This window comes from Chiloscyllium punctatum, chromosome 11 (genome assembly GCF_047496795.1).
Source record: "Chiloscyllium punctatum isolate Juve2018m chromosome 11, sChiPun1.3, whole genome shotgun sequence".
Taxonomy (NCBI): Eukaryota; Metazoa; Chordata; class Chondrichthyes; order Orectolobiformes; family Hemiscylliidae; genus Chiloscyllium; species Chiloscyllium punctatum.
Window position 1 is genome coordinate 22,043,615 of NC_092749.1, and position 22,986 is coordinate 22,066,600.

The following is a 22,986-nucleotide window of genomic DNA, read 5'->3' on the forward strand; positions in this document are numbered from 1 at the left end:
ATGATGGCCTTACACCATAGATATTCATGCATACCCAATTTTAGACTAGGCTGGAGATTGTCACTACTTCAAAGCCACACTGTTTAAATACTTTAAAGGGAGGCAACATTTAAGTACAGTAAATCATGTGATTCTTTAGTCTCATGACTGAAGAAATCACAATCAATTTTCTTTTCGTATAATCAACGGCACATTCAATTATCACAGAACATCAAGATCAATTAAGTATCAACAACCATCCTGAAACAATGACTTTGAGGCAACGTACAGAGTAATTTACAGTTTCCTTAGTGTATTCATCCCATATGGTAAGAGATCCCTTTCAATAGTATCGATGCAGCAAATTTGAAGCTGTTACACACATCTTGGTAAATAAATCACTCAAACTCCAAACCACATCGAAAGACAGAACAGTTTTTGATTTAAATATGTAACTTTTCCATGTCAGTAAATTTTACTAAATTTGAAAATTTATAGTTTTTTAAAACTAATGCCTGTTTTGAAGTCTACATTCTGTTCTGTTAAACCATACAAACGATAAGAGCAGCAAATTATTTTGCATATCAGGCATAGTGCTGTTGTTAACATGATTAAACAGAATGAAGTAGAATCCTTAGTTTGTTCGCATCCTAGGGAGTTTAATAAATTTTGTGACAATTATACAATTATAGCAGAATTTTTTAAAGTTCAATCATATGATGTGGACATTGCTGACTAGGTCTTTATTACTTATAACTAACTAATTGCCAAAAATGCAACCCAGAGTCGACTACATTGCTGAGAATTTCAGTGCTGGAGTCACATGTAGGCCAGATCAGATAAGGAAAAGATGGCAACCTTCTTCCCGAAAGGCTACTGAATCAATTGGGTTTTTTTTCTCACAATTGTTAATAATTTCATGGTCATCATTGGACTCTTAAGTTCAGATTTTTAATGAATTCAAATTCCACCATCTGTCATGGCGGAATTTGAATCCAGGGAACCTGGGTCTCTGGATTAATAGACTCACAATAATACCACAATGACATCACATCCCCATAATGGTTACAACATGGCGAGGTCTTTCAGCCTGTTGTCTGTGCTGCCATTCAATGGCCTTCTCTCCGTAGCCCTGTACATTCTTCCTTCTCAGGTAATAATATAATTCCCACAAAAAAACCCTGATTTAATCGGCCTCTGTCACTCACTCACATAGTCCATTTCCAGATTCCAACCACCATCTGTGTCCAATAGCTTGCCTTGAGTCTTTATTATTTCTTCTCGGTATCACAAACATGTGTCCTCTTGTTCCCAACTCTGTCCTTTCTAGAAAATTGCTCTCTAAATACTAAAAGCTGTTAAAGATGAGGATTCCTAGAAGCTATTTTAAACATTTAACCTGCATCTTGTTCTCCAAAGCTGAGTGTAGCATTTTCTCTCAGGAGTTCATGCTGATTCTATGCTTTTGTAATCTTTTGAGAAGGATGATTCTTGGTTATTGGTGGAAGTGATTAGAAATACAAGAGGATGGACCTTTTGTCTGCAGATTCCATATGGATGCTTCAAGACTGAATGTTCTTACCCATCTCAAATAACCTATCTGACTGGATAGAATCTTATCACTTTATCACTTGTTGCTTCTTTAGGCTACCCCATATGAAATAACATACTTCACTGTATCCAGCTGCTTTTTAAGTGGTTCAAAAATTTTTATTACTGTCATGATCATCCAAATCCAAACTAAGTTTGAGTGTTGCAGAATTCACCACGGGCCCCTTTTCCTGCTGTAATTGCTCATATTGGATTTGTTCTTTGCATTATCCTGTCTGTATCATTTATTATACTGTGACACTTCCACACAGGTCATACATATATTAAATATTTATAATTATTAATTTTGTCCTCTACATTCCAAATCTAAATGACACCTTTGACTGCACATTATCTGCTAGTGTCTTGATGCCTAGGTTTTAGTTTTCGAGACTGCTAATCATATGCAGGCCATCAAATAGTTTTCTCTGAGGTGGTTCAGATACTTGGACTTGATTATTTTCATGTGGGAGTTTAGGGAGAGTTTACATGTTACTGAGGATTATGTCTGCAGGAAGTGTCTTTGGTTGTGAATCCTATCAGATCGAATGGATCGGTTGGAGCGACAGTTGGAGGCAGTGAGGAATTTACAAGCCCTAGGGGGTGTGACAGTTGGCAGTTATTTGAAGGGAGAAAAGCTGCTTATATAGTCATATTGATGGGTTAACTCCATGAAAGGTAGGAGAGGAAGGTAGGTAGTCCCTCTGTGGCTAACCCCATTTCAAACAAGTATGCTGTCTTGGAAAACATAGAGGGGGATGAACTCTCAAGAGAATGTAGCATGAACAGCCAAGTTTCTGCTATTGAAACTGGCTGTAATGCAATGAGGGGTACATCGGATTCCAAGCGATCAATTGTGATAGGGGACTCTCTAGTCAGAGGCACAGACAAATGTTTCTGCAGCCAGCAGTGACAAATCAGAATGGTGTTTTTCCTCCCTGGTGCAAGGATGAAAGATGTCTCTGAGAAGGTGCAGAATGTTCTCAAAGGGGAGAGGGACCAGCAGGAGGTCATTGTACACATTGGAACCAATGACACAGGAAAGGAAAAGGATGAGATTCTGAAAGGAGAATATAGAAAGTTAAGCAGGAATTTAAAAAGGAGGTCCTCGAGGGTAGTAATATCTGGATTACTCCCAGTGCGATGAGCTAGTGAGGATAGAGCAGATGAATGCGTGACTGAGGAGCTGGTGCATGGGAGAAGGATTTACATTCTTGGATCATTGGAATCTCTTCTGGGGTGGAAGTGATCTGTACAAAAAGGATGGATTTAACTTGAATTGGAAGGGGACTAATATACTGGCAGGGAGATTTGCTGGAGCTGCTTGAGAAGATTTAAACTAGTAGGTTGGGGGGTGGGGGGCGTAGTGGGATTCAGGGAAATAGTGAGGAAAGACGTCAGTGTGAGACTGGTACAGTTGGGAAAGGGAGCGAGTCAAACAGTCAGGGCAGGAAGGAACAAAGCAGAAAACAAGGTAGGACTGATAAATTAAACTGAATTTACTTCAATGTAATTGGCCTAACAGGGAAGGCAGATGAACTCAGGGCATGGTTAGGAACATGGGACTGGGATATCTTAGCAATTACAGAAACGTGGCTCAAGGATGGACAAGACTGCCAGCTTAATGTTTCAGGATACAAATGCTACAGGAAGGATAGAAGGAGGGGCAAGAGAGGAGGGGGAGTGGTATTTTTGATAATTGATAGCATTTCAGCTGTACTTAGGGAGGATATTCCTGGGATACATCCAAGGATGTTATTTGGGTGGAACTGAAAAATAAAAGAGGGATGATCACCTTATTAGAATTGCATTGTAGAACCCCTAATAGTCAGCAGGAAATTGAGAAACAAATTTGTAAGGAGATGTTAGTCATCTGTAAGAATAAGAGGATGGTTATGGTAGGGGTTTTTAACTTTCCAAACATAGACTGAGACTGCCGTAATGTTAAGGGTTTAGATGGAGAGGAATTTGTCAAGTGTGTACAAGAAAAGTTTCTGAGATTTAGTATGTGGATGCACCTGCTAGAGAAGATGCAAAACCTGACCTGCTCTTGGAAAATAAGGCAGGGCAGGTGATTGAGGTGTGAGTGGGGGGCACTTTGGGACAAGCGACTATAATTCTATTACTTTTAAAATAGTGATGGAAAAGGATAGACCGGATCTAAAAGTTGAAGTTCTAAATTGTAGGAAGGAAAATTTTGACAGTATTAGGCAAGAACTTTTAAAAGCTGAGTGGGAACAGATGTTCGCCGGAAAAGGGATGGGTTGAAAATGGAAAGCCTTCAAAAATGAGATAGCGAGAATCCAGAGATAGTATATTGCTGTTAGGGTGAAAGGAAGGCTTGCCGGCCCATTCCCCCCTCTCTGTCAAAGCAAAATGCTCAGAGACTCAGTGTAGTTTTGTCTCCTTCATCTTTATACCGGGCCCTAGAGGGAGAGAGAACGATCGCCCATGTGCACAGAGATAGGAGTTCACAGTCTTCTCTGGAACAGCAGTTTTTCAATTAATTATATAGTTATTTTACAGGGAGGAGCATCCAGATAAGGCAACATACATACTAATTGGGTGACCATTGTAGTCAACGAGTTTCAATAGCAAAGATTAAGCCATCTGCTGTTAGACAATAAATAAATGACTTCACATAATGAATACTTTTCACCTCGTTAACTGACGTTACAAACTGAATCCTACCTCATCTTGTTAAATGGCTGTACATAATGAATGCTTTTCCACCTTGTTAATCCATTACCCTTGCCTCGAGCATCCCATTGTTAACTGTAAGTTCTTATCTGATCTGAGTCATGCTCAGCTGAACCTCTTGTTTCACAAAACTCAGAACTTAACTCTTTCCCTACCTGCTTATACCCTATACAAATTCTCATTCCCTCCTTTTATTATTTCATGATAACCAATGGCATTACCAGCTTTCATAAGACTCTTGACAGCCAGGATTTAAACAAGTTATTGATACACAACATGCAGCGATTATAACAACAAACATTACTCGTCTGTTACAGTAAAAATAATTTGAAGAATCCTCCCATGTGGAAAAAAAATCCACCAGCAAAGTTCTTAAATCCCCAGTCCTTAGTGATCACTCCTCCACCATCAAGTCGAGTAGAAACGGGCCATTTCTCTAAAATCTCCTTCTGTAAAGTCCACCCTGAAAACAAAATTCATCCTATCCTTCTGCATCATTCCTCGGAGAAATCTGAATTCTTGGATAAGGACAGTTAAATACTTAACAAAACTGACAAGACTTTCATCCTTCTGGAGATGCTTCAGCTGGAGGATACCAGCACATCTGAGCATGCAGTGCAGCAGCTGCAACTGCAGCTAGGTGAATGCAGCATTTTTTGCTGCATCTGCTCCTGCTCTACTGTTAAGTGTAACAAATGTAACAACTGGCTATTTTGATGTTAGCTTAATCAGTGAACCTTCATATCATTTAAATGATTGAAATATAAGGTAAAACTCACATGGTTTAATGTCTGTAGAAAGACTACTGACAAAAAGTGTACTGACCTCCTCTTCACTGTTGTTAACTTCTTCACTTTTCATGCTCATGACTGGGGTGCTGATTGAATACATAGGATCAAGTTTTGGAGGGGCAGGTCATGGTCCGAAGGCATGCTTTACCTGTGAATGGAGAAATTCTAGAGAAGGTGTTAGCTGCTGAAAGTATCTTTACATTTCCTCTTTCATTCTTTCCTTACCAAAGTGGATATCAGTATGGAGACAGTCACACATTCAACTACACTAAATTGTGTCTGCCTATTTCAACATTCTTTGAATTCTTGAAGTCTATTACTCTGTTCTCTATTTATGACATTATCAAGTTTTATACAATCCATAAACTTCTAAATTGTACTGCCTCAACAATTCAGTCAACAACAATCAATGATCTTAAAATCAAACCCTCGGGTAACTCCATTCAGGTTATGCAAATGTTATTTTCCTTTAACAAATTGAGACTTGGCTAATGTGAAAGCTGTCAGGAAAAGTATTACAAAAGTCTGGAAGTGCAAGAAAACAACAAAGTGTTTCCTGTACTTGAGCAACTGAAGTGGCAGTTTCTGGTCAGATTTAAATCTCAAATATTTGTGGGAAACAAATGCTGAATATTTTAAAATATGTTCTTCAAATGAAACTTCCCAAATAAAATAGTTGGAATTATGGTGGCAATTTTGGTAGAGATCAACATTTTTGAATTTGCAATATGAAGGGGGCCAGTGAACTCTTAACATTAATGAACAGAAATTAAACAGCTCAGTCTCAAGTTCTTATATTCTCTAAAAAATCTTAACAAAACATCAAACTAAAAATGTACTTTTCTTTTTGTGAACGCTTTGCATTAAAAGCACAGCAGCAAAAATATTATAATACAATACCCTCGTCTGGTTAAAGCATGACCACTCTCCCAACTGTTCCTTTTTAAACAGGCATTATAGAATTTCAAACACATCAGGGGCTCAAGGCACTCAATCAATTTGTTTTAAGGCTACAAGTTTGATAATTTTAAAAAAGGACATAATGCTGTACAATTTCAATGTAAAAACAAAATCTGCCCCATTACATAGCCCACAAAACATATTGAATTGAGATCCTGATTCAAACAAGGCAAAACAGTTACTTAAAGGGATTTTCTGAACCAAACTTTTTAAACATCAAACACTATTAGCATGGCAGAATTTACATTGAAACTTTGCTTTTTCAACCCAAGTTTTAGTACAACCTTAACTTCAGTGTTCCTCACCTTTTTTTTGCATCCTCTCACTGAAACCACACTTATAAAAAGAGAAAGCCCTCACAGCAGATCATATGGCGCCGCAGTCCAAGCCACACTCTTCCCCCAGAACAAAGGCTTGCAGAGCCTCAAATTCCGCCACTAGGGGAACTTTGACCCCTTTCTCACTTTACTCCTCACGGGGCAGAAAACCCACTTAAACACAGTGAACTCGAATGCCACTTAAACGCAGAAAACTCGAATCCCAATTAAACACAAAACGCTAATCACACTTAAACACAGAGAGCTTGAAGCTCTCTTAAACACAGCTCGAATCTCAGCACAGAGAGCCCGAAGCTCACTTAAACACAGAAAGCTCGACTCTCAGCACTGTGCAGAGAATTTGAACCTCAAATCAACCCACCCAGTAGACTCGAACCCCGTACCGCACAACAGACTCAAACCTCAACCAAACCCATACCACCCCAGGGGATTCAAACCCCAGTACTGCTCAGAGGACCAGAACCTCAATCACACCTCACCACCGCAGGGGACTCGAACCCCAGTAATGCGCAGAGGACTAGAACCTCGATCCCCCCCCACCATCTGAGGTGTGTTTGGAATTGCAACCAAACACACCTCAGGGGACTCGAACCCCGGTAACGCGCAGAGGACTATAACCTCAATCACACCCCGCCACCCAGGGGACTAGAACTCTGAATAAAGTGTCAGTGACCATAACCATTGTTTTATCATCTGTGAATAATTTCTTGTGTTTTTCCAGAAGATAGCCAACAATAAATCATGCTTCAATACAGGTCTTACTTATTGCTGCAGGTGTAGAGAAAAATGACTACTGAGTTTTAAAATAGTCTGCAATTTGTGAACTTCCTTTGTCTGAAGCATACGATGCAAAGGAAAAACTGTGCTTAAATTTTCTATTCAACATAGTGTGATGTCATTTCAAATTCCTCACTTTACTTGCCAATATATTTTGGTGACTTATGGGATGTAGCTCTTATCTTTTACAACTATGAACAGAAATTCATTTTCCCATTCTGTGTGGAATTGTACATGTTCCTTTTTTTTCATGATCTGGAATTATCATTTAATATTATTGCTTCACCCTGTAGTTCGTGACGTTAATCTTCCACTGGTCTCGCTGATGGTAGGCCTCTGGAACAGTATCCCTGGAACATACAGAACATTATTGACCACGTTTAAAGTGTGGATTTATGGGTGGTCATGTCTGTGATCACAGTTTGTTTCCGGAACCCCTAGTCTTGTTGCATTGCTCGGATATTAGATGTGGAACACAACAGTGTTACCCATAATTTTTATTTGTCCTGCATGGGCGTATCAGAAAAGCAGCTGAAGGAAAACATCTGCAAGTCTGCAAAGAATGAGGAAAACAATGTAACTAGCTGAGTTGCTTTTCCAGAGAATCTGCATGGACATGATATGCTGAATAGCCTAACATGCTTCTAGTCCTGTAAGGCACTGGCTTCATACATCTTTCTTATTTATGTTTGCATTTCCATCATAAAACCTAATTTATCCTGCACTGACATATCTGTTTTAACCAAACTGAAACACAGTGCTACAATTGGCCAGACCTGTTGTGTACACTTTGCTATGCAACTTCCTGTAGCAAAACTCATGTAATAGCATGGTTAACATAGGTATAGCAAGGAGTCACGGGCAGTGAAATCAATTGTCAGAGACATAGAGGGTGAGGGATCATAAGTGGATGGTTAAATTGATTGTCAAAGATTCTGCAGTTAGTTAGTTGATTGCGATCTATGTGTTGGAGACCACAGATAGAACTCAGACCAGTATCAAATCAGGAAATTGATCAGAACACCATAAAGACTGACCCTGTGAACTCTGTGACTCTGGGCAAAGATGCTCAAGAGGGGGAAAATCTTAAAAGGCTTAGAGTGATGAGATATTAGCAAAATGTAGAATAATGATGTATGATGTCAGTGTCACATGATTATGTCGAGAGAACTGTAAGGGAGCAGAAGATTGAGTGTATGTATATCTGTTAAACTGTAAGTAGAATGTTCTTAAAGTACCTTGAACTTGAGAGCGGTACTTGGGAGACTGATTAGTGCTTGATCCCGTACTCTCAGTAAACCAGTTTTGGGATAAAGTCTTCATTAGCTGACTTGTTGCTAAGAGCCTTCAGCCTCTAGATTTCCTATTTTGTAGTTTTCTGTTGTGTCTGATAACACTGCTTCTTTCCTATAAAACCGTAAGATATAGGAACAGGAGTAGACAAATTGATTCTGCTCAGCCATTCAATGAGATCCTGGTCAACCTCATACTTCAGGTCCACTTTCCTGCCTTTTTTCTGTAGCCCTTGATTTCCTTACTGATTAAAAATCTGTCTGTCTCAGCCTTGAATGTATTTAACTACCCAAACTTGACAGCCATCTGTGGTAATGAATTCCACAAGGTCACTGGCCCCTGAGAGAAGAAATTTCTCCTCACCTGTATCCTAACTGGACAGCTTCCTACTTGAGATTATGTCCTGTGGTCCCAGAAGGGAAGACAACGTTTTGACATCTACTCTGTAAAGCTCATTAAGAATCTTACGCATTTCAACAAGGTAGCCTCTTATTCTTCTAAACCCCAATGAGTACAGGCACAGCCTATTCACACCATAACTGTGATTAATCTAGTCACATTCTGCAGACTGCCTCCAATTTTTCCATTTTTCCAGAGATAAGGAGACTGAAACTGTTCACAGTATTGTAGGTGGAATCATCTTGTGCCTTTTATAGTTTCAGCAAGATTTCCTGTTTTTATTCTCAATTCCCATTGAAATAAACACTAGCATTCCATTTGCCATCTCTGTAACTTTTGAAGCCATATTTTAGTTTTCGTGACTTATGAATGAGGCACTTGCAAATCCCTTCTGCTGCAGCTTTAAACAGTCTGTTTCTCCATTTTAAATAATATTTAGCTCCTCTATTCATCCTGCCAAAGTGTTTAATGTCTCATTTTCCCAACATTATATTCCATCTGCCAAGTTTTTGCTTAGTCACTTAACTTCATTCCTCTGTAGATTTTGTTATCCTCACCACTTTCCACCTATTTTTGTGTCATCCAATCACTTCTGTACAGTTAAGTGCATTAGAAGCAAAGGTAGAGAAGAAAAAATAAAAATAAGTGTTACCAGCTACAAGGTGCACTATGACTTGGGCACAGAAAGAAAGAACCATCCAGAAGGTCAGACATTATATGCAAGTTCAGCCAGAATAAAAATAATGCTGTTAGATCAGCAATCTCTGGAAAGTTAGGACTGGGGGACAAGTTCTGAGTGGCTTAAGAGAAAACATCCAGAAGCAGAAAACCATTGAAAGCTGAGGTATGGGAAACCCATATGTTTGCTCTGAACGAATGCCTTCAAATGAGCAAGAAAAAAGCTCCAGGAACCAATTTCAGCTGTGCTAACTGAACAAGGAAACTTTAAATGTTAACTGGGTGGCCCTGCACTCAAGTACAAGTATCTGAAAGATTATTAAGGGTAAAAGGGTTGAATCTTTATTTCTGATATTTGTAATAAGACAGTTTTGTCTTGTTTTTGTGTAGTTGAAATTTTTTTTTTCTTTTGTGTATTATAAACTACTTTTGTTAAAAGTATACCAAAGCCTCTTGTGAGTATGTTCAGTGCCTAACTGACACAGGCTGAGAAATAGCAAAAATAGCTCTGGCATCTAACCATGAACTGCATCTTAACAGGTTTCATGTAAAGTTTAAAAATTCAAAATGTTTACATAATTTACAGTAAAATAATATTTAGCCATTCAGTTGGCAGTTATATGTTTTTATACTTTCAGAATTAAAACAAAAATCTACTTGAAATGTTCAGCTTCTGTGAAAACCTTGGTTTCACTTTTTATTTGCTATTCCAATCATTGGGAGTGTTTATATCTGTGCATAATTGGGAATACGAGGATAAAACATTGAAACATAGAAGGTAGGAGCAGATGTAATCTGTTGGGCCAATCAAGACTGCTCCAGTTCTCCCCCATACCCCTTTACATGTTTAATACTGATAGATGTACTTATCTCTTAAACCTCTTCAGTGACTTGGCTTCCACAACCATCTATGGTAGAGAATTCAACAGGTTCATCATTCTAAGTAAAGCAATTTCTCTCCATCTTAGTCTGAAATGGCCTATCCTCAGACTGTCACCCCTTATTCCGGACCTCATGTCTTGGGGAAATATAAACTGTACCTAGTTTCTCCAAGCATATCAGAAATTTATATGCTTCAACTAGACCCCCACTCCCCATTCTTCTAAACACCAGTAAATACTGGTCCAGTCAGCCTGCTCTCTCCTCATACCACAAACCTACCAACCTAGGAATTAGTTTGGTGAACCTTTGCTGCACTCCATTTGTATCGAGTGTATTTTTTCGATAAGCAGATCAAACTGCACAGATTACTTCATATTAGTCTCACTTAAGACCCTGTACAGTTTTTGTCAGACTTCCTGGCTTATGTACTCAAACCCTCTTGACATGAAGACCATGACCATGAAGCCATTTGCCCTACTGGCATACAAACATCCTTACTGTTACTGTCTCTGGCTAAATTGTTATGACCTTTATTTCCATCGTAGTGACCACTTCACTTACAGACTCTATTGCAAATTGTCTTAAAGTAAGGATATCTTCATCAATTTGCCCCACTAGCTACCTGACGAAGGAGCAGCGCTCCAAATGCTTGTACTTCCAAATAAATCTGTACTGTTGGACTATAACCTGGTGTGGTGTGATTTTTAACATCATCAATTTGGATAGTTCTGTTCTCCTGGGATTTGGCCTGCAACAAATTATTGAGGTAGTGGATAGAATGCACTGATGAAATACGAACAGTATTGTGTTATAGTTTGATTATACACTTTCATAATGTACTAGAAGTCATAAGATTGCTACAAAGCGTTGGAAGAAAATGGATGCCTGGTAAAAAGAGGATATTAGAAGGCATCATTTTTAAAGATGTGATAAGTTGTGATACTTATTAGGGATTTAGATAGATTAGATTTCCTACAGTGTGGAAACAAGCCCTTTGGCCCAACCGGTCCACACCGACCCTCCGAAGAGCAACCCACCCAGACCCACTTCCCTCCAACTAATGTACCTAACATTATGGGCAATTTAACATGGCCAATTCACCTGACCTGCACATCTTTGAAGTTCCCAAGTATGGAGCCTTAGTAAATTAATCTAATAGTTGGATGAAGAAGCATGGGTGCTGTCAAGGCTAGCATCATAAAAGTAGAGACTTGTGGAGGTGGTGAGATTTTTTTAAATGATAGTTCCAGTTAATCTTGTTTGGTTTTGAATATGACAGAGGATCATGTACTGTATGTCTTTTTTATGAACTTCAAATATTTGCTTTTTCTTGAAAACTAGAAAATATTGAAATATCACCTATCACTATGTCCTCCTTTAATTGAAAACAAAATACATTTTATTTGATTATTAGTTTTCTATCAATAGACTGAGAAGTATTCGCTAGTCCTGAGTTTTGGCTTCTGCATGAAAATCTTAACTAAATCCATAACTTGTCATCAGTAATAATTAGCTAGTAAGTATGATTGTCAACCTAGGAAATTCCACGTCACTAGACATGTGTGCTGTGGGTCCTTACATGGTCGATAAACTCAATCCTAGAGCCACATCTCTAACCACACATGGCAGGTGTTTCCTGGAGGTGGACTATATCATTGGCCTTGAGTTTGCTGACATTGCTTTCTCAGGTTCCTTTTCCATACTTCCTGTTGCCCATGGGTGTTCTCAAAGAATTATAGATTAGATTACCTACAGTATGGAAACAGGCTCTTCAGCCCAACAAGTCCACACTGACCTGCCAAAGCGAAACCCACCCAGACCCATTCCCAGACATTTACTCCTTCACCTAACACCACGGGCAATTTAGCATGGCCAATTCACCTAACCTGCACATTTTTGGACTGTGGGAGGAAATCGGAGCACCTGGAGAAAACCCACGCAGACACGGGGAGAATGTGCAAACTCTTACACAGTCAGTCACCTGAATTGTGTCCCTTCCTGCAAAAAGTTCCTTCAAGTTTGTTTTTCCTGAGTGACGGTCTCCCAGGCATTGACATCTACATTGTATTTCTTTAAGTAAGCCTTCAAGGAGTCTTTGAAATGCTTCCTTTGGTTCTCTGCCTGTTAACGTGTCTTCCTTGACCTGGTTGAAAATGATTTGCTTGACAATGAGAACTCAGGCATCCCAAGTGCATGCCTGGCACAATAGAATTGGTTTTGGATGATAGTGGACTCGATACTGGTGCTACTGGCTTCTTCAAGGATGCTGATGTTAGTAAACCTGTCCTAGCTGATGCAGAGAATCCATCTCAAACAGTGTTGATGGTACTTCTCCCGAGCCTTGAGGTGGTGTCTGTAAGTAGTCCAAGTTTTGGAGTCATTGGGAAAAGTTGGAAGGACAACTGTCTTTGTAACTTAATGATACTTGGTACAGGTACAAATGCTGTGTATATAAAAGACTCTCATCCTTAGACGTCCAAAGGTGGTGCTCATGAATTGGATGCAGTGTTAGATCTCTGTATTAGTGTCAGCCCAGGTCGAGGAAATGCTTCATATTTGGGAGGATTTTTTGTTAAATTTAGAGGGATGGACTGGACCTTGCCCTGGTATGGGTTTTTAAAGGACTTAGGTATTGTTGATGTTGAGGCAGAGATAAATTCTTTGGTATACTTCTGTGAAGGTATTAAGTGAGGCTTGAAGTTCCTCTTCAGCAAGAGCAGCGATGACATTGTCATCCACAAACTGAAGATTCACAAGTGATATCAGTTTCGTTTTCTTCTTGTATTTCAACTTCACGAATGCTTGTTCTAAGTCTGTTTCTAAATGGGGGAAGGCTTCAGAAATCTGCAGCATAAAGAGATTTGGGAATCCTAGTTCAGGATTCTCTTAAGGTTAACATGCAAATTCAGTTGGTCATTAAGAAGGCAAATGCAATGTTAGCATTCAATTCAAGAGTGCTGGATTATAGGTGCAGGGGTGTACAGCTGTAGCTGTATAAGCTCTGCTCACATTGCATTTGGAATATTGTGAGCAGTTTTGGGTCCTCTATCTTAGGTAGGGTGTGCTGGTCTTGGAGGGGTCCAGAGTAAGTTTATAACAATGATCCTGGGAATGAACGGCTTGTCTTAGGTCGAGGACTCTGAGGTTGTATTTGATGGACTTTAGGAGGATATGGGGGGAAATTTGATTTAAAATTAGAGAATAACAAGAGGCCTGAATAGAATGGATGTGGAGAAGATGTTTCCACTGGTAGGAGCGACAAGGACCTCAGGGTACAACCTCAGAATGAAGGGATGACCCCTTTGAATGGGATGAGATGGAATTTCTCCAGCCAGAGAGTGGTGATCTGTGGCACTCATTGCCAGAGAAGGCTGTGGAGGTCAAATCACAGAATGTATTTAAGACAGAGATTGGTACAATCTTGATTAGTAAGGGGATTGAAGGTTACCAGGGAGAAGTCAGGAGACTGGAGTTGAGAAACAAAATGGTTATGATCGATTAGCAGAAGCAGACTCGATGGGCTGAATGGCCTAATTCTGATCCTGTATATATGGAGGGAGTGTAGCCTAGTGAAATTATCATTGGACTGTTAATCAAGAGACCAGGTAATGTTCTGAGAACCTGGTTTTGAATCCTGTCACGACAGGTGGTGGAATTTGAATTCAATAAAAATCTGGAATTAAGAATCTGTTGATGACCTTGAATCCATTTTTGATTATCAGAAAACCCATCAGGTTCACTAATATCCTTTAGGTCATGAAACTGCCATCCTTATCTAGGCCTATATGTCACTCCAAACCTACAGCAATGTGGTTGACTTTTAACTGCTCTCTTGGCAGTTAGGGATAGGCAATAAATGTTGGCTGACAATACCCTTATCCCGTGAATGAATGAAAAGAAAAAGGTTATCTAACCTTGTTTTTATCAAATGGGTGGTTACGATGAAGATGGAGAAAAGCATGGGGGCAATGTCACATCACTCCTTGACTCCTGTCTTGACGTTAAAAGATTCTGTCATGTTGCTAATGGTGAGGACCATCACTGACACCAGGTTGTGGAAGAGATAGAGGATGTTGATGAGTTTCTCTGGAAAGTCAGCCTTTGCCACGGTCCCTCACAATTCACAATTGACTGAGTCAGAAGCCTTGGTCAGATCTAAGAAAGCAATGTAGAGTAGTTACTGTTCCTGAGATTTCTCCTAGAGTTGATGAGCAGTGAAAATCATGGTTGTAAGTTTGTTCACTGAGCTGGAAGGTTCACTTTCAGATGTTTCGTCACCATACTAGGTAACATCATTAGTGAGTCTCTCAATGAAGCACTGGTGGTATGGCCTGCTTTTTATTTATGTGTTTAGGTTTCCTTGGGTTGGTAATGTCATTTCCTGCGGTGATGTCATTTTTAAATTCTTTTTCTCAGGGCGTGGTAAATGGAATCGAACTCAATATGTTTGTTGATAGAATTCCAGTTGGAATGCCATGCTTCTAAGAATTCTCGCACATGTTTCTGTTTGGATTGTTCCAGGATGGATGTGTTGTCCCAGTCGAAGTGGTATCCTTTCTCATCTGCATGTAAAGATACTAGTGAGAGTGGGTCTTTTTTTTTGTGGCTAGTTGATGTTCATGTATCCTGGTGGCTAGTTTTCTGCCTGTTTGTACAATGTAGTGTTTGTTACAGTTCTTGCAAGGTAACTTGTAAATAACATAAGTTTTGCTTGTCGCCTGTATAGAGTCTTTCAAGTTCATTAGCTGCTGTTTCAGTGTATTGGTGGGTTTGTGGGCTACCGTGATGCCAAAATGTCTGAGTAATCTGGCAATCATTTCCGAGATGTCTCTGATGTCGGGGAGAGGGTTAGGGTTAGGTTTAGGATTACCTGTGATAGGGTTAGGGTTAACCCTGGGTTGTCCACTTGTTTGGGTTTGTTGCTGAGAAATCAGTGGACTGTGTTCATTGGGGACCTGTTCTTTTTTTTGTCAATACCTATACAGTATATTCAAAACGAGCGGGTAGCAACGAACACAATCTGCCGGTTTCTCAGCAACAAGCCCAAACAGGCAGCCAAAACATATCCAGAAAACCTAAACACTCTCCCCTACATCAGAGACATCTCGGAAATGACTGCCGGACTACTCAAACCCCTTAGCATCATGGTAGCCCACAAATCCACCAACACACTAAAACAGCAGCTAATGAACTTGAAAGACCCTATACAAGCGAGAGGCAAAACTAATGTCATTTACACAATACCTTGCAAGAACTGTAACAAACACTACATTGTACAAACAGGCAGAAAACTAGCCACCAGGATAAATGAAATCAACTAGCCACAAAAAGGCATGACCCACTCTCACCTAGTATCGTTGCATACAGATGAAGAAGGACACCACTTCGACTAGGACAACACATCCATCCTAGGACAAGCCAAATAGAGACAAACATGAGAATTCCGAGAAGCGTGGTATTCCAACCGGAACTCTAATAACAAACACATTGACTTGGATCCCATTTACCACCCCTTGAGAAAAAGAACAGAAAATGACATCACCGCAGGAAATGACATCACCAACCCAAGGAAACCTAAACACATAAATAAAAAGCAGGCCATATCACGAGTGCTTCATCTGGAGGTTCACTGATATTACGTAGTATGGTGACAAAACATGTGAAAGCGAACCTTCCTTCTCGGCGAGCAAACCTACATCCAGAACCTCAACCTGAGCTACACATTTTCTCAAAGCTCCCTTGTGAAAATCGTGTCTATGGTTTTGTGGTTTGGTCGCAAACCTTACTGACTTCCAAAAATAATTCCCAGAGACTGGATTTGGCACCTAGTGAGGATTTCGGTAATGATCTTCCTGACGACAGTGAGAAGGTCTTGTCTCTTTTCTTGAAGATGGTTAGATAACAGTTTCCTTGTGATTGGTAGGAATTTCTTCTTTATCCCAGACTTTCATAAATTGTTGACAGAGATGATTGATAAGCTCTGTTCCTTTAAGTTTGAAAATATCTACTGGATTCCTGTCCATTCCTGCAGCTCTTCAATTCTTCATATGTTTAATGGCAACTTTGACATCTGCTACAGTAGGTGTAGTTCAAGATAATCTTTAGGGACTTGGGGAATTTCCTCAAACACATCCTGAACTGCGGTTATTTCATGGTTTTGTAGTTCTTTGAAGCATTGTCTGTATTGAAGGCTGATGTTTTCACTGGCTCTCAAAAGGGTTCCATCCCAGTCTGTACTGGAATGAGACCAGGGGTATTGTGTCCGTACATTGTCTTTCTAGCACTGAAGAAGCCCCAGGTGTCATATTTGTTGGCGGTGAGATGCAGCACCTGAGCTTTCTCAGTTTAACATTATGTCTTGATTTTCTTTATCGTTATTTGTAACTCTGCTTTTATTGTTTGCATTCTCTTCTTTGCCTTGCCCGTGATGCTGTTTTGTAAGGCACAGAGAGCTTTCCTCTTCTTGATGAGGTCTTGCATTGGTGGTTACTTTTGTTAAACCAGTCTTGGTGTAGCCAATAGTTTCTTCACAGCATGAGATGATGGCTGTCTTACGTTCTTTCCATATTTCCTCCATTCAATTAAAATGTATGCTTTGGAGATTCTGGTGTAAACATGTTTGAAAGTTCTCCAGCCTGCCTGGGTCTTAAAGCTGCTCAGCACTGAACTTTTCTTTGTCTTCAGTTACTTTTGGTGGCATTGATGGGCATAGGGAAGCAGATGAGTCAGTGGTCTGTCGAGTAGTTGCCTGCTCTGGTCATCCTTTTGCTAACGAGGACATCCTTCTGGTCTCTGGATCGAATGATGACATAGTTGATCATGTGCCAGTGCTTAGGTCAGGATGACTCCAAGAAAAATCTTGATCTTGTGTTTTAGGTTGAACAGTGTGTTGGTGATGGCTAGCTGGCATTTGGCACATTATATGAGTGGAGAATCCCATTGGAGTTGCAATTCCAGACTCCTTCCTTTCTGATCATTCTTTTCCAGAATTGATAAGCTTTTCCATCCCTGGTATTGAAGTCCCTAAAAAACATAATTTTATGTTCTTTAGGGATGTTGGTGAGTGTGGTGTCCAGGGTGGAGCAAAAATCTTGTTTAATTCATCAATAGCATTAAGTTTGGGGCACAGGCACTCACAGTTGTTGCCTACTAGTAAGTTGTACTCTTGAGGCCAGCAGGGAGCTCTGAGAGTCAGTTGATAAGTTCATTCTCGATAGCGAATCTAATTCCACATGTCCTGGATTGATCCTTGGGTTTTCCTCTCCAGAAGAAGGTGTATCAGTATTGAAGTGTCTGAGTTTGCAGACAACAGTTCTTCATTCCGGACGTTTGCTTTGCTCCTTATCCATAAGGGTTTGTACTTTCCAGGTTCTGAGATTGAGTTTGACTTGAACTTCCAGATTACAGGTAGATGACCCTCCTAGATGAGGTTTACTAGCCATGTTGGTGGCAGAACAGACTATTTTTTGGGCATTTCTTCTTGCCCCTTCTCCAGGTGAGGTGAACAGAGTGTGCTCAGTCATGAAAAAATGCTGCTGAATGCTCTCCTTTTCCAATTCCAAGAGCGAAATAACTGAGTCAAACACCACCATCTATGCGCTGGTCTGAAGCTAGGGGCTTCCAGATCTCTCAATCCTGTCCCTGTCAACTTTTGCTGATTGCCAAGGATATGTGTTTGTATGTGTTGATAGGGGAGGGGTTTGGGGTTGAGTTCCTTTATGTAGACATGTTATGCTAGTCATTTTTTAACATGGGGATATTAAAGTACAGATTTGCGATGGCTCAGGGAATCCATTGTGGACTACAGACCTGTAAGCCTCTCTCGTGGTTCATCCCGGAGGTCGTACTCTTTGGTGGTCTGGAATAAGAAGACTCTTACAGTTAGTTTAATTTTAATAATTCCCTTGGTTTACTAATAGTATCACTGTTACAACATAGCATTGATACCTATAAGTCAAGCTAACTGGATTCTATTAATCCAGGAGAATAGAAATCGCTGTTCTTTCAAGAGCCCTGGCCAGCTACTCCATTATATTATCAAAAACAGACTATTTTTATATACAGGTTTACAAAGGCATTACTGTCACAAACACAAAAGTTAATAAAAGCACTGCATGTTCTGAACTAGACATAATAGCAAAGGATAATCATTCGGGAGAGAGGTTACTTGATACCGAATTTCATTCTGAGGTCAGAATTAAACATTGTTTATTAATTTCAGAAATGAACCGCCATAAATGTTATCACTTGGTGTTCTGGATCACTAACGTTAAGGCAAATGTTCTTAATTATCTTAGCCTTCCTTGCCATACTTTTTTTTAGTGTGCAGCAAATTACATTTTAGTCTAAATGTTTAAGGAGAACATCTAAAGCTGTAAACTTTCTCATTCCCTCCTTTTGTCACTTCATGACAACTACATAGTTTATATAAGTATAATTAGTCCTTTTAGTCGATTTGTATTCTTAATAAGGCAAGTGCAACCTCTGGCGAGTCATCATCCGGAGGAGGAGTATGAAAGATACTGGATTTCAGCATGGGAGTTTGGGCTTCGAGGTAAAGGAGTAGACAGGGGTTGATTAACCAGATTCCTCTTTGGCTTAGGTGAGAAGCATTTCATACATAAGCAGACTACAATGTATATTCCTAGGATGAGACCAAGGACTATCAGTACGTCCCACACGATCCATCGTACAGTGACCATAGCCAGCAAGTAAAACTCAATCCACATGAATTGGACGACAGTGGGGCAGGTGTCTTTCCTGTGTCTTGACATCTTTGTCTCCGAAATGTCTTTTGAGAAATCATTGGTGTAATTGCAACATTGTGGGCCAGTGACTGAACAAGTGCCTCCTTTTTTAGCAAGGAGGAAATCTAGCACTAGTCAACATCCAGATCTCCTGTAACTCTTTGTTCACCAGCTTCAGAGCATGGGCAGTTGATTTGGCATACGCAAGGTCACTTATCTGATCATGGCCATTCTCAAAACCCCCGCCAGGAATAAGAACTCTAGCAACCTAGATCACCAGGTTTATTGATGGACAAAGTTGTGTAAGTCCCGTTTGTTTTTCCTCTACTTTTTGTTCTGTACTGATTTACATGTTGGTGGGTGTTCCATTCATCATCTACTTCAGGTACTTCATGTGGAGGGTAAAAAGGGGTAAGGTATATGCTAGGGCACAACGTCCGTACCAGTCATTGGGTAAATATGGGTAGGCTTTGTTATCGCATAGCCAATGAAGGTTTAAAGGAGTTCCAAGGGTGCACTTCTGTGAGTGAATGACTAGTCCACTCAAAGCGAGAGCTGAATCTTATAAACAGTGGGTGCTATCAAATGTTTGGTTGTCCAAGTGTATTAACAGATGGAGAGTAGGAGTATGACCAGTGTCTTTGATAATATTTTTACATAGTTTTGTTTCACTTGCCCCATGTTATGGGTACGGGAAAGTCTTTCAGTGCACCATTCTAACAGTGGAACAACATTAACGTTGAATCTTTCAGGTTTGTTAGTGCACTTCACACGACAACGCGTTCTTCTACTGAATGGGTTTTTCCATCACAAATGAGATATTACATAAGTGGGTGAGTCCTATTTACACACTGTACATCAGAATGATGGAAGAATGAGCAGATAACACATAGATTAGGGGGTTTAGCTTGAATAAAGAAACCATTAGTAACAGGAGGAGGATTGGGAGGACATAGTATTTTTGGTATTTCTTCATTTTTCCAGCTTGTCTTGTTGATTATAGTAGCTACTAAATACAGGAAACGTGTAAAGGTATTTCTGTCAGTGGTGGTAGGTTGGATAGGAGAGGATTCCTTTAAGAAAGTACAGGTGGTCAGTCTCATGGCAATCGGTGCCTTAGGGTTTGGTGATTTTGGTACTATGTGCTCAATACCGCAATCTGTACAATTCATTTTGAGAGGGGAACAGACAAACATTTCAAAGTAACAGTTTTCTGTTGACTGAGCATATGAGGTTATGGAATTGTGCCATCTCATGATGACTGGCATACGAGTGTTGTGAGGATGGCAATAAGATTGAGAGTGATGTTTGGATACGCAATGTGAGTAGTTTAAATGAGTTTCAGCTGAGGAGCTGCACCCATGCCTTCCAATGGTATTAGTACAGGTTTCATTTATACAGTCACATTGGAGTTTTAGCCGGTCTGAGATATCACAGATGAGTTGGTTGCATCTGGGAGCATATACTTGGGTTGGGTTTTCATTGGATGCCTGTATCAGTATTAACATTAAGACTGTGAGGGTGATACAACCTTGCCATGCTCTTTGTAGACCATGTTGAACGTCCAGCTACCTTTACTGCAGTTTCGGTTGTCAAAAGATCTTGATAAGGGCCTTTCCAGCAGAGGCCCAGTTTTTCATGATTAAAGTCTTCCAATAGTACGTAGTCACCAGGGTTAATGTCTTTAAATGTTGCAGCTCTTTCTTCTTCCTTCCCTGATACTCAAGAGGCTTCTTTGACCTGTTGATGATAAGACTGCAATGCTTTGGTTAGCTTAATCAAGTACTTGTGCATCTCTTCTGCCATGACATGCACATCAACAGGGTGTTCGGCAGTTAATGGACCAGACCAGGGAGTCCTCAGGGGCTTTCCATATATCAGTTCAGCCGCCGAGAATCCCGTTGCTTTTGTGTCATGGTTCTCATTTGCCGAGAGATGCAAGGGAGGAATGGAGGACTGCTGGGAAGGTGAGTATAACAGTTTAAAATACTTACCTCAGGCATCGGGGCTTCCATTTGCTGAGAGGTACGGGAGGAACGGAGGACTGCTGGGGGTGTGAGTAAAAAACAAAATTTTTTGAACAGAGCAGTGAGGCAAGAGGGCGGAGAGAAACGAGGGCTGCTGGGAAGGTTTTAAGTGGGTGAGAGCTAAACCCGAGACCCTACACCGTAGAACCTCCCTCCCCCCACCACCTCTAACCTTACTAAGCGTCTGTAAACTCGGTAAGTTTTCAGGTTTTCTCATTTTTTTTTCTTCTCTTCCTTTATGGTCCAGTATGGGCTTTCAGAGTAGTGGGATATGGATGTTAGGGCAGATGCATGTTCCTCCTGCAGAATGTGGCAGGTGAGAGACACTTCACATGTCTCTGTCGACTACATCTGCGGGAAGTGCACCCAACTCCAGCTTCTCAAAAACTGAGTTAGGGAACTGGAGATGGAGCTGGATGAACTACAGATCATCTGGGAGGCTGAGGGAGAAATTAAGTGGATGTAGAGGGAGGTGGGCACTCCTCAGACACAAGGACAGTTGGGTTACAGTCAGGGGGAGGAAAGGGAACCAACGATCAGAGCAGGGATGCCCTGTGACCTTTCCCCGCAGCAATAAGCATACTGTTTTGGATATTGCTGTGGGGACAGCCTACCAGGATAAAGCCATAGTTGTCAGGTCTCTGGCACTGTGGCTCAGAAGGGAAGTGGGGGGGGAGAATAAAAAAGCGCTAGTGGTAGGGGACTCAATAGTTAGACGGATTGACAGGAGAATTTGTGGTCAGTGAGAACTTTGAGGAGCTGGATACAGGCTTGAACAGCTCAAGATTGATGAAATTGATGTGCTGGAAATTTTGCAAAACATTAAGATTGATAAATTCCAGGGCCAGACCAGATTTATTCTAGGCAGCTCCGGGAAGTGAGAAAGGAGGTTGCTAAGTCATTGGCAAAGATCTTTGCCTCCTCACTCTCCACAGGAGTCGTACTGGAGGATTGCAAGGAGGCGAATGTTGTTCTTCTTTTCAAGCAGGGTAATGGGGTAATCCCTGGCAGCTACAGACCAGTCAGTCTTACATCTGTGGTCAGCAAAATTTTGGAAAGAATTCTGAGGGATAGGATTTATGACTATTTGGAAACCCATAGCATGATTAAAGGCAGTCAGCATGGCTTTGTGAGGGGCAGGTCATGCCTCACAAATCTTATTGAATTTTTTGAGGAGGTGACGAGACAGGTCGACAAAGGTCGAGCAATGGATGTAGTGTATATGGATTTCAGCAAGGCATTTGATAAAGTTCCCCATGGTAGGCTCATTCATAAAGTCAGGAAGTACAGGATACAGGGAGACTTGGCTATCTGGATTCAGAATTGGTTAGCGGACAGAAGGCAGAGAGTGGTTGTAGTTGGAAAGTATTCTGCTTGGAGGTCAGTGTTGAATGGGGTCCCGCAGGGCTCTGTTCTTGGTCCTCTGCTCTTCATAGTTTTTATAAATGACTTGGATGTGGAGGTTGAGGGGTGGGTCAGTAAATTTGCAGATGACACAAAAGTTGGAGGTGCCATCGATAGTATCGAGGGCTATTGCAGGCTGCAGTGCGACATAGACAGGATGCAGAGCTGGGCTGAGAAATGGCAGATGGAGTTCATCCTGGATAAATGCAAAGTGATGCATTTTGGAAGGTTGAACTCAAATGCTGAGTATAGGATTAAAGACAGGATTCTTGGCAGTATGGAGGAACAGACGAATTTTGGTGTTTAAGAACATAGATCCCTGAAAGTTGCCACTCAAGTGGATAGGTTTATTAAAAAAGCATATAGTGTTTTGGCTTTCATTAACAGGGGGATTGAGTTTAAGAGCTGTGGCGTTTTGCTA

The 22,986-nt window shown here is 40.6% G+C and overlaps 1 protein-coding gene and 1 long non-coding RNA gene across 7 annotated transcripts in view; one reads left to right on the forward strand and one right to left on the reverse strand.

The window, feature by feature from the left end:
- Positions 1-22,986, forward strand: part of LOC140482816 (RAC-gamma serine/threonine-protein kinase) — a 457,507-nt gene that overhangs the window by 221,125 nt on the left and 213,396 nt on the right. The window lies entirely within an intron of this gene.
- Positions 7,109-22,749, reverse strand: LOC140482818 (uncharacterized). The gene is made up of 3 exons (XR_011961797.1): positions 20,707-22,749; positions 18,197-18,245; positions 7,109-7,485 (listed from the first exon to the last, which is right to left on the reverse strand). It is a non-coding gene; the product is annotated as an uncharacterized lncRNA (long non-coding RNA).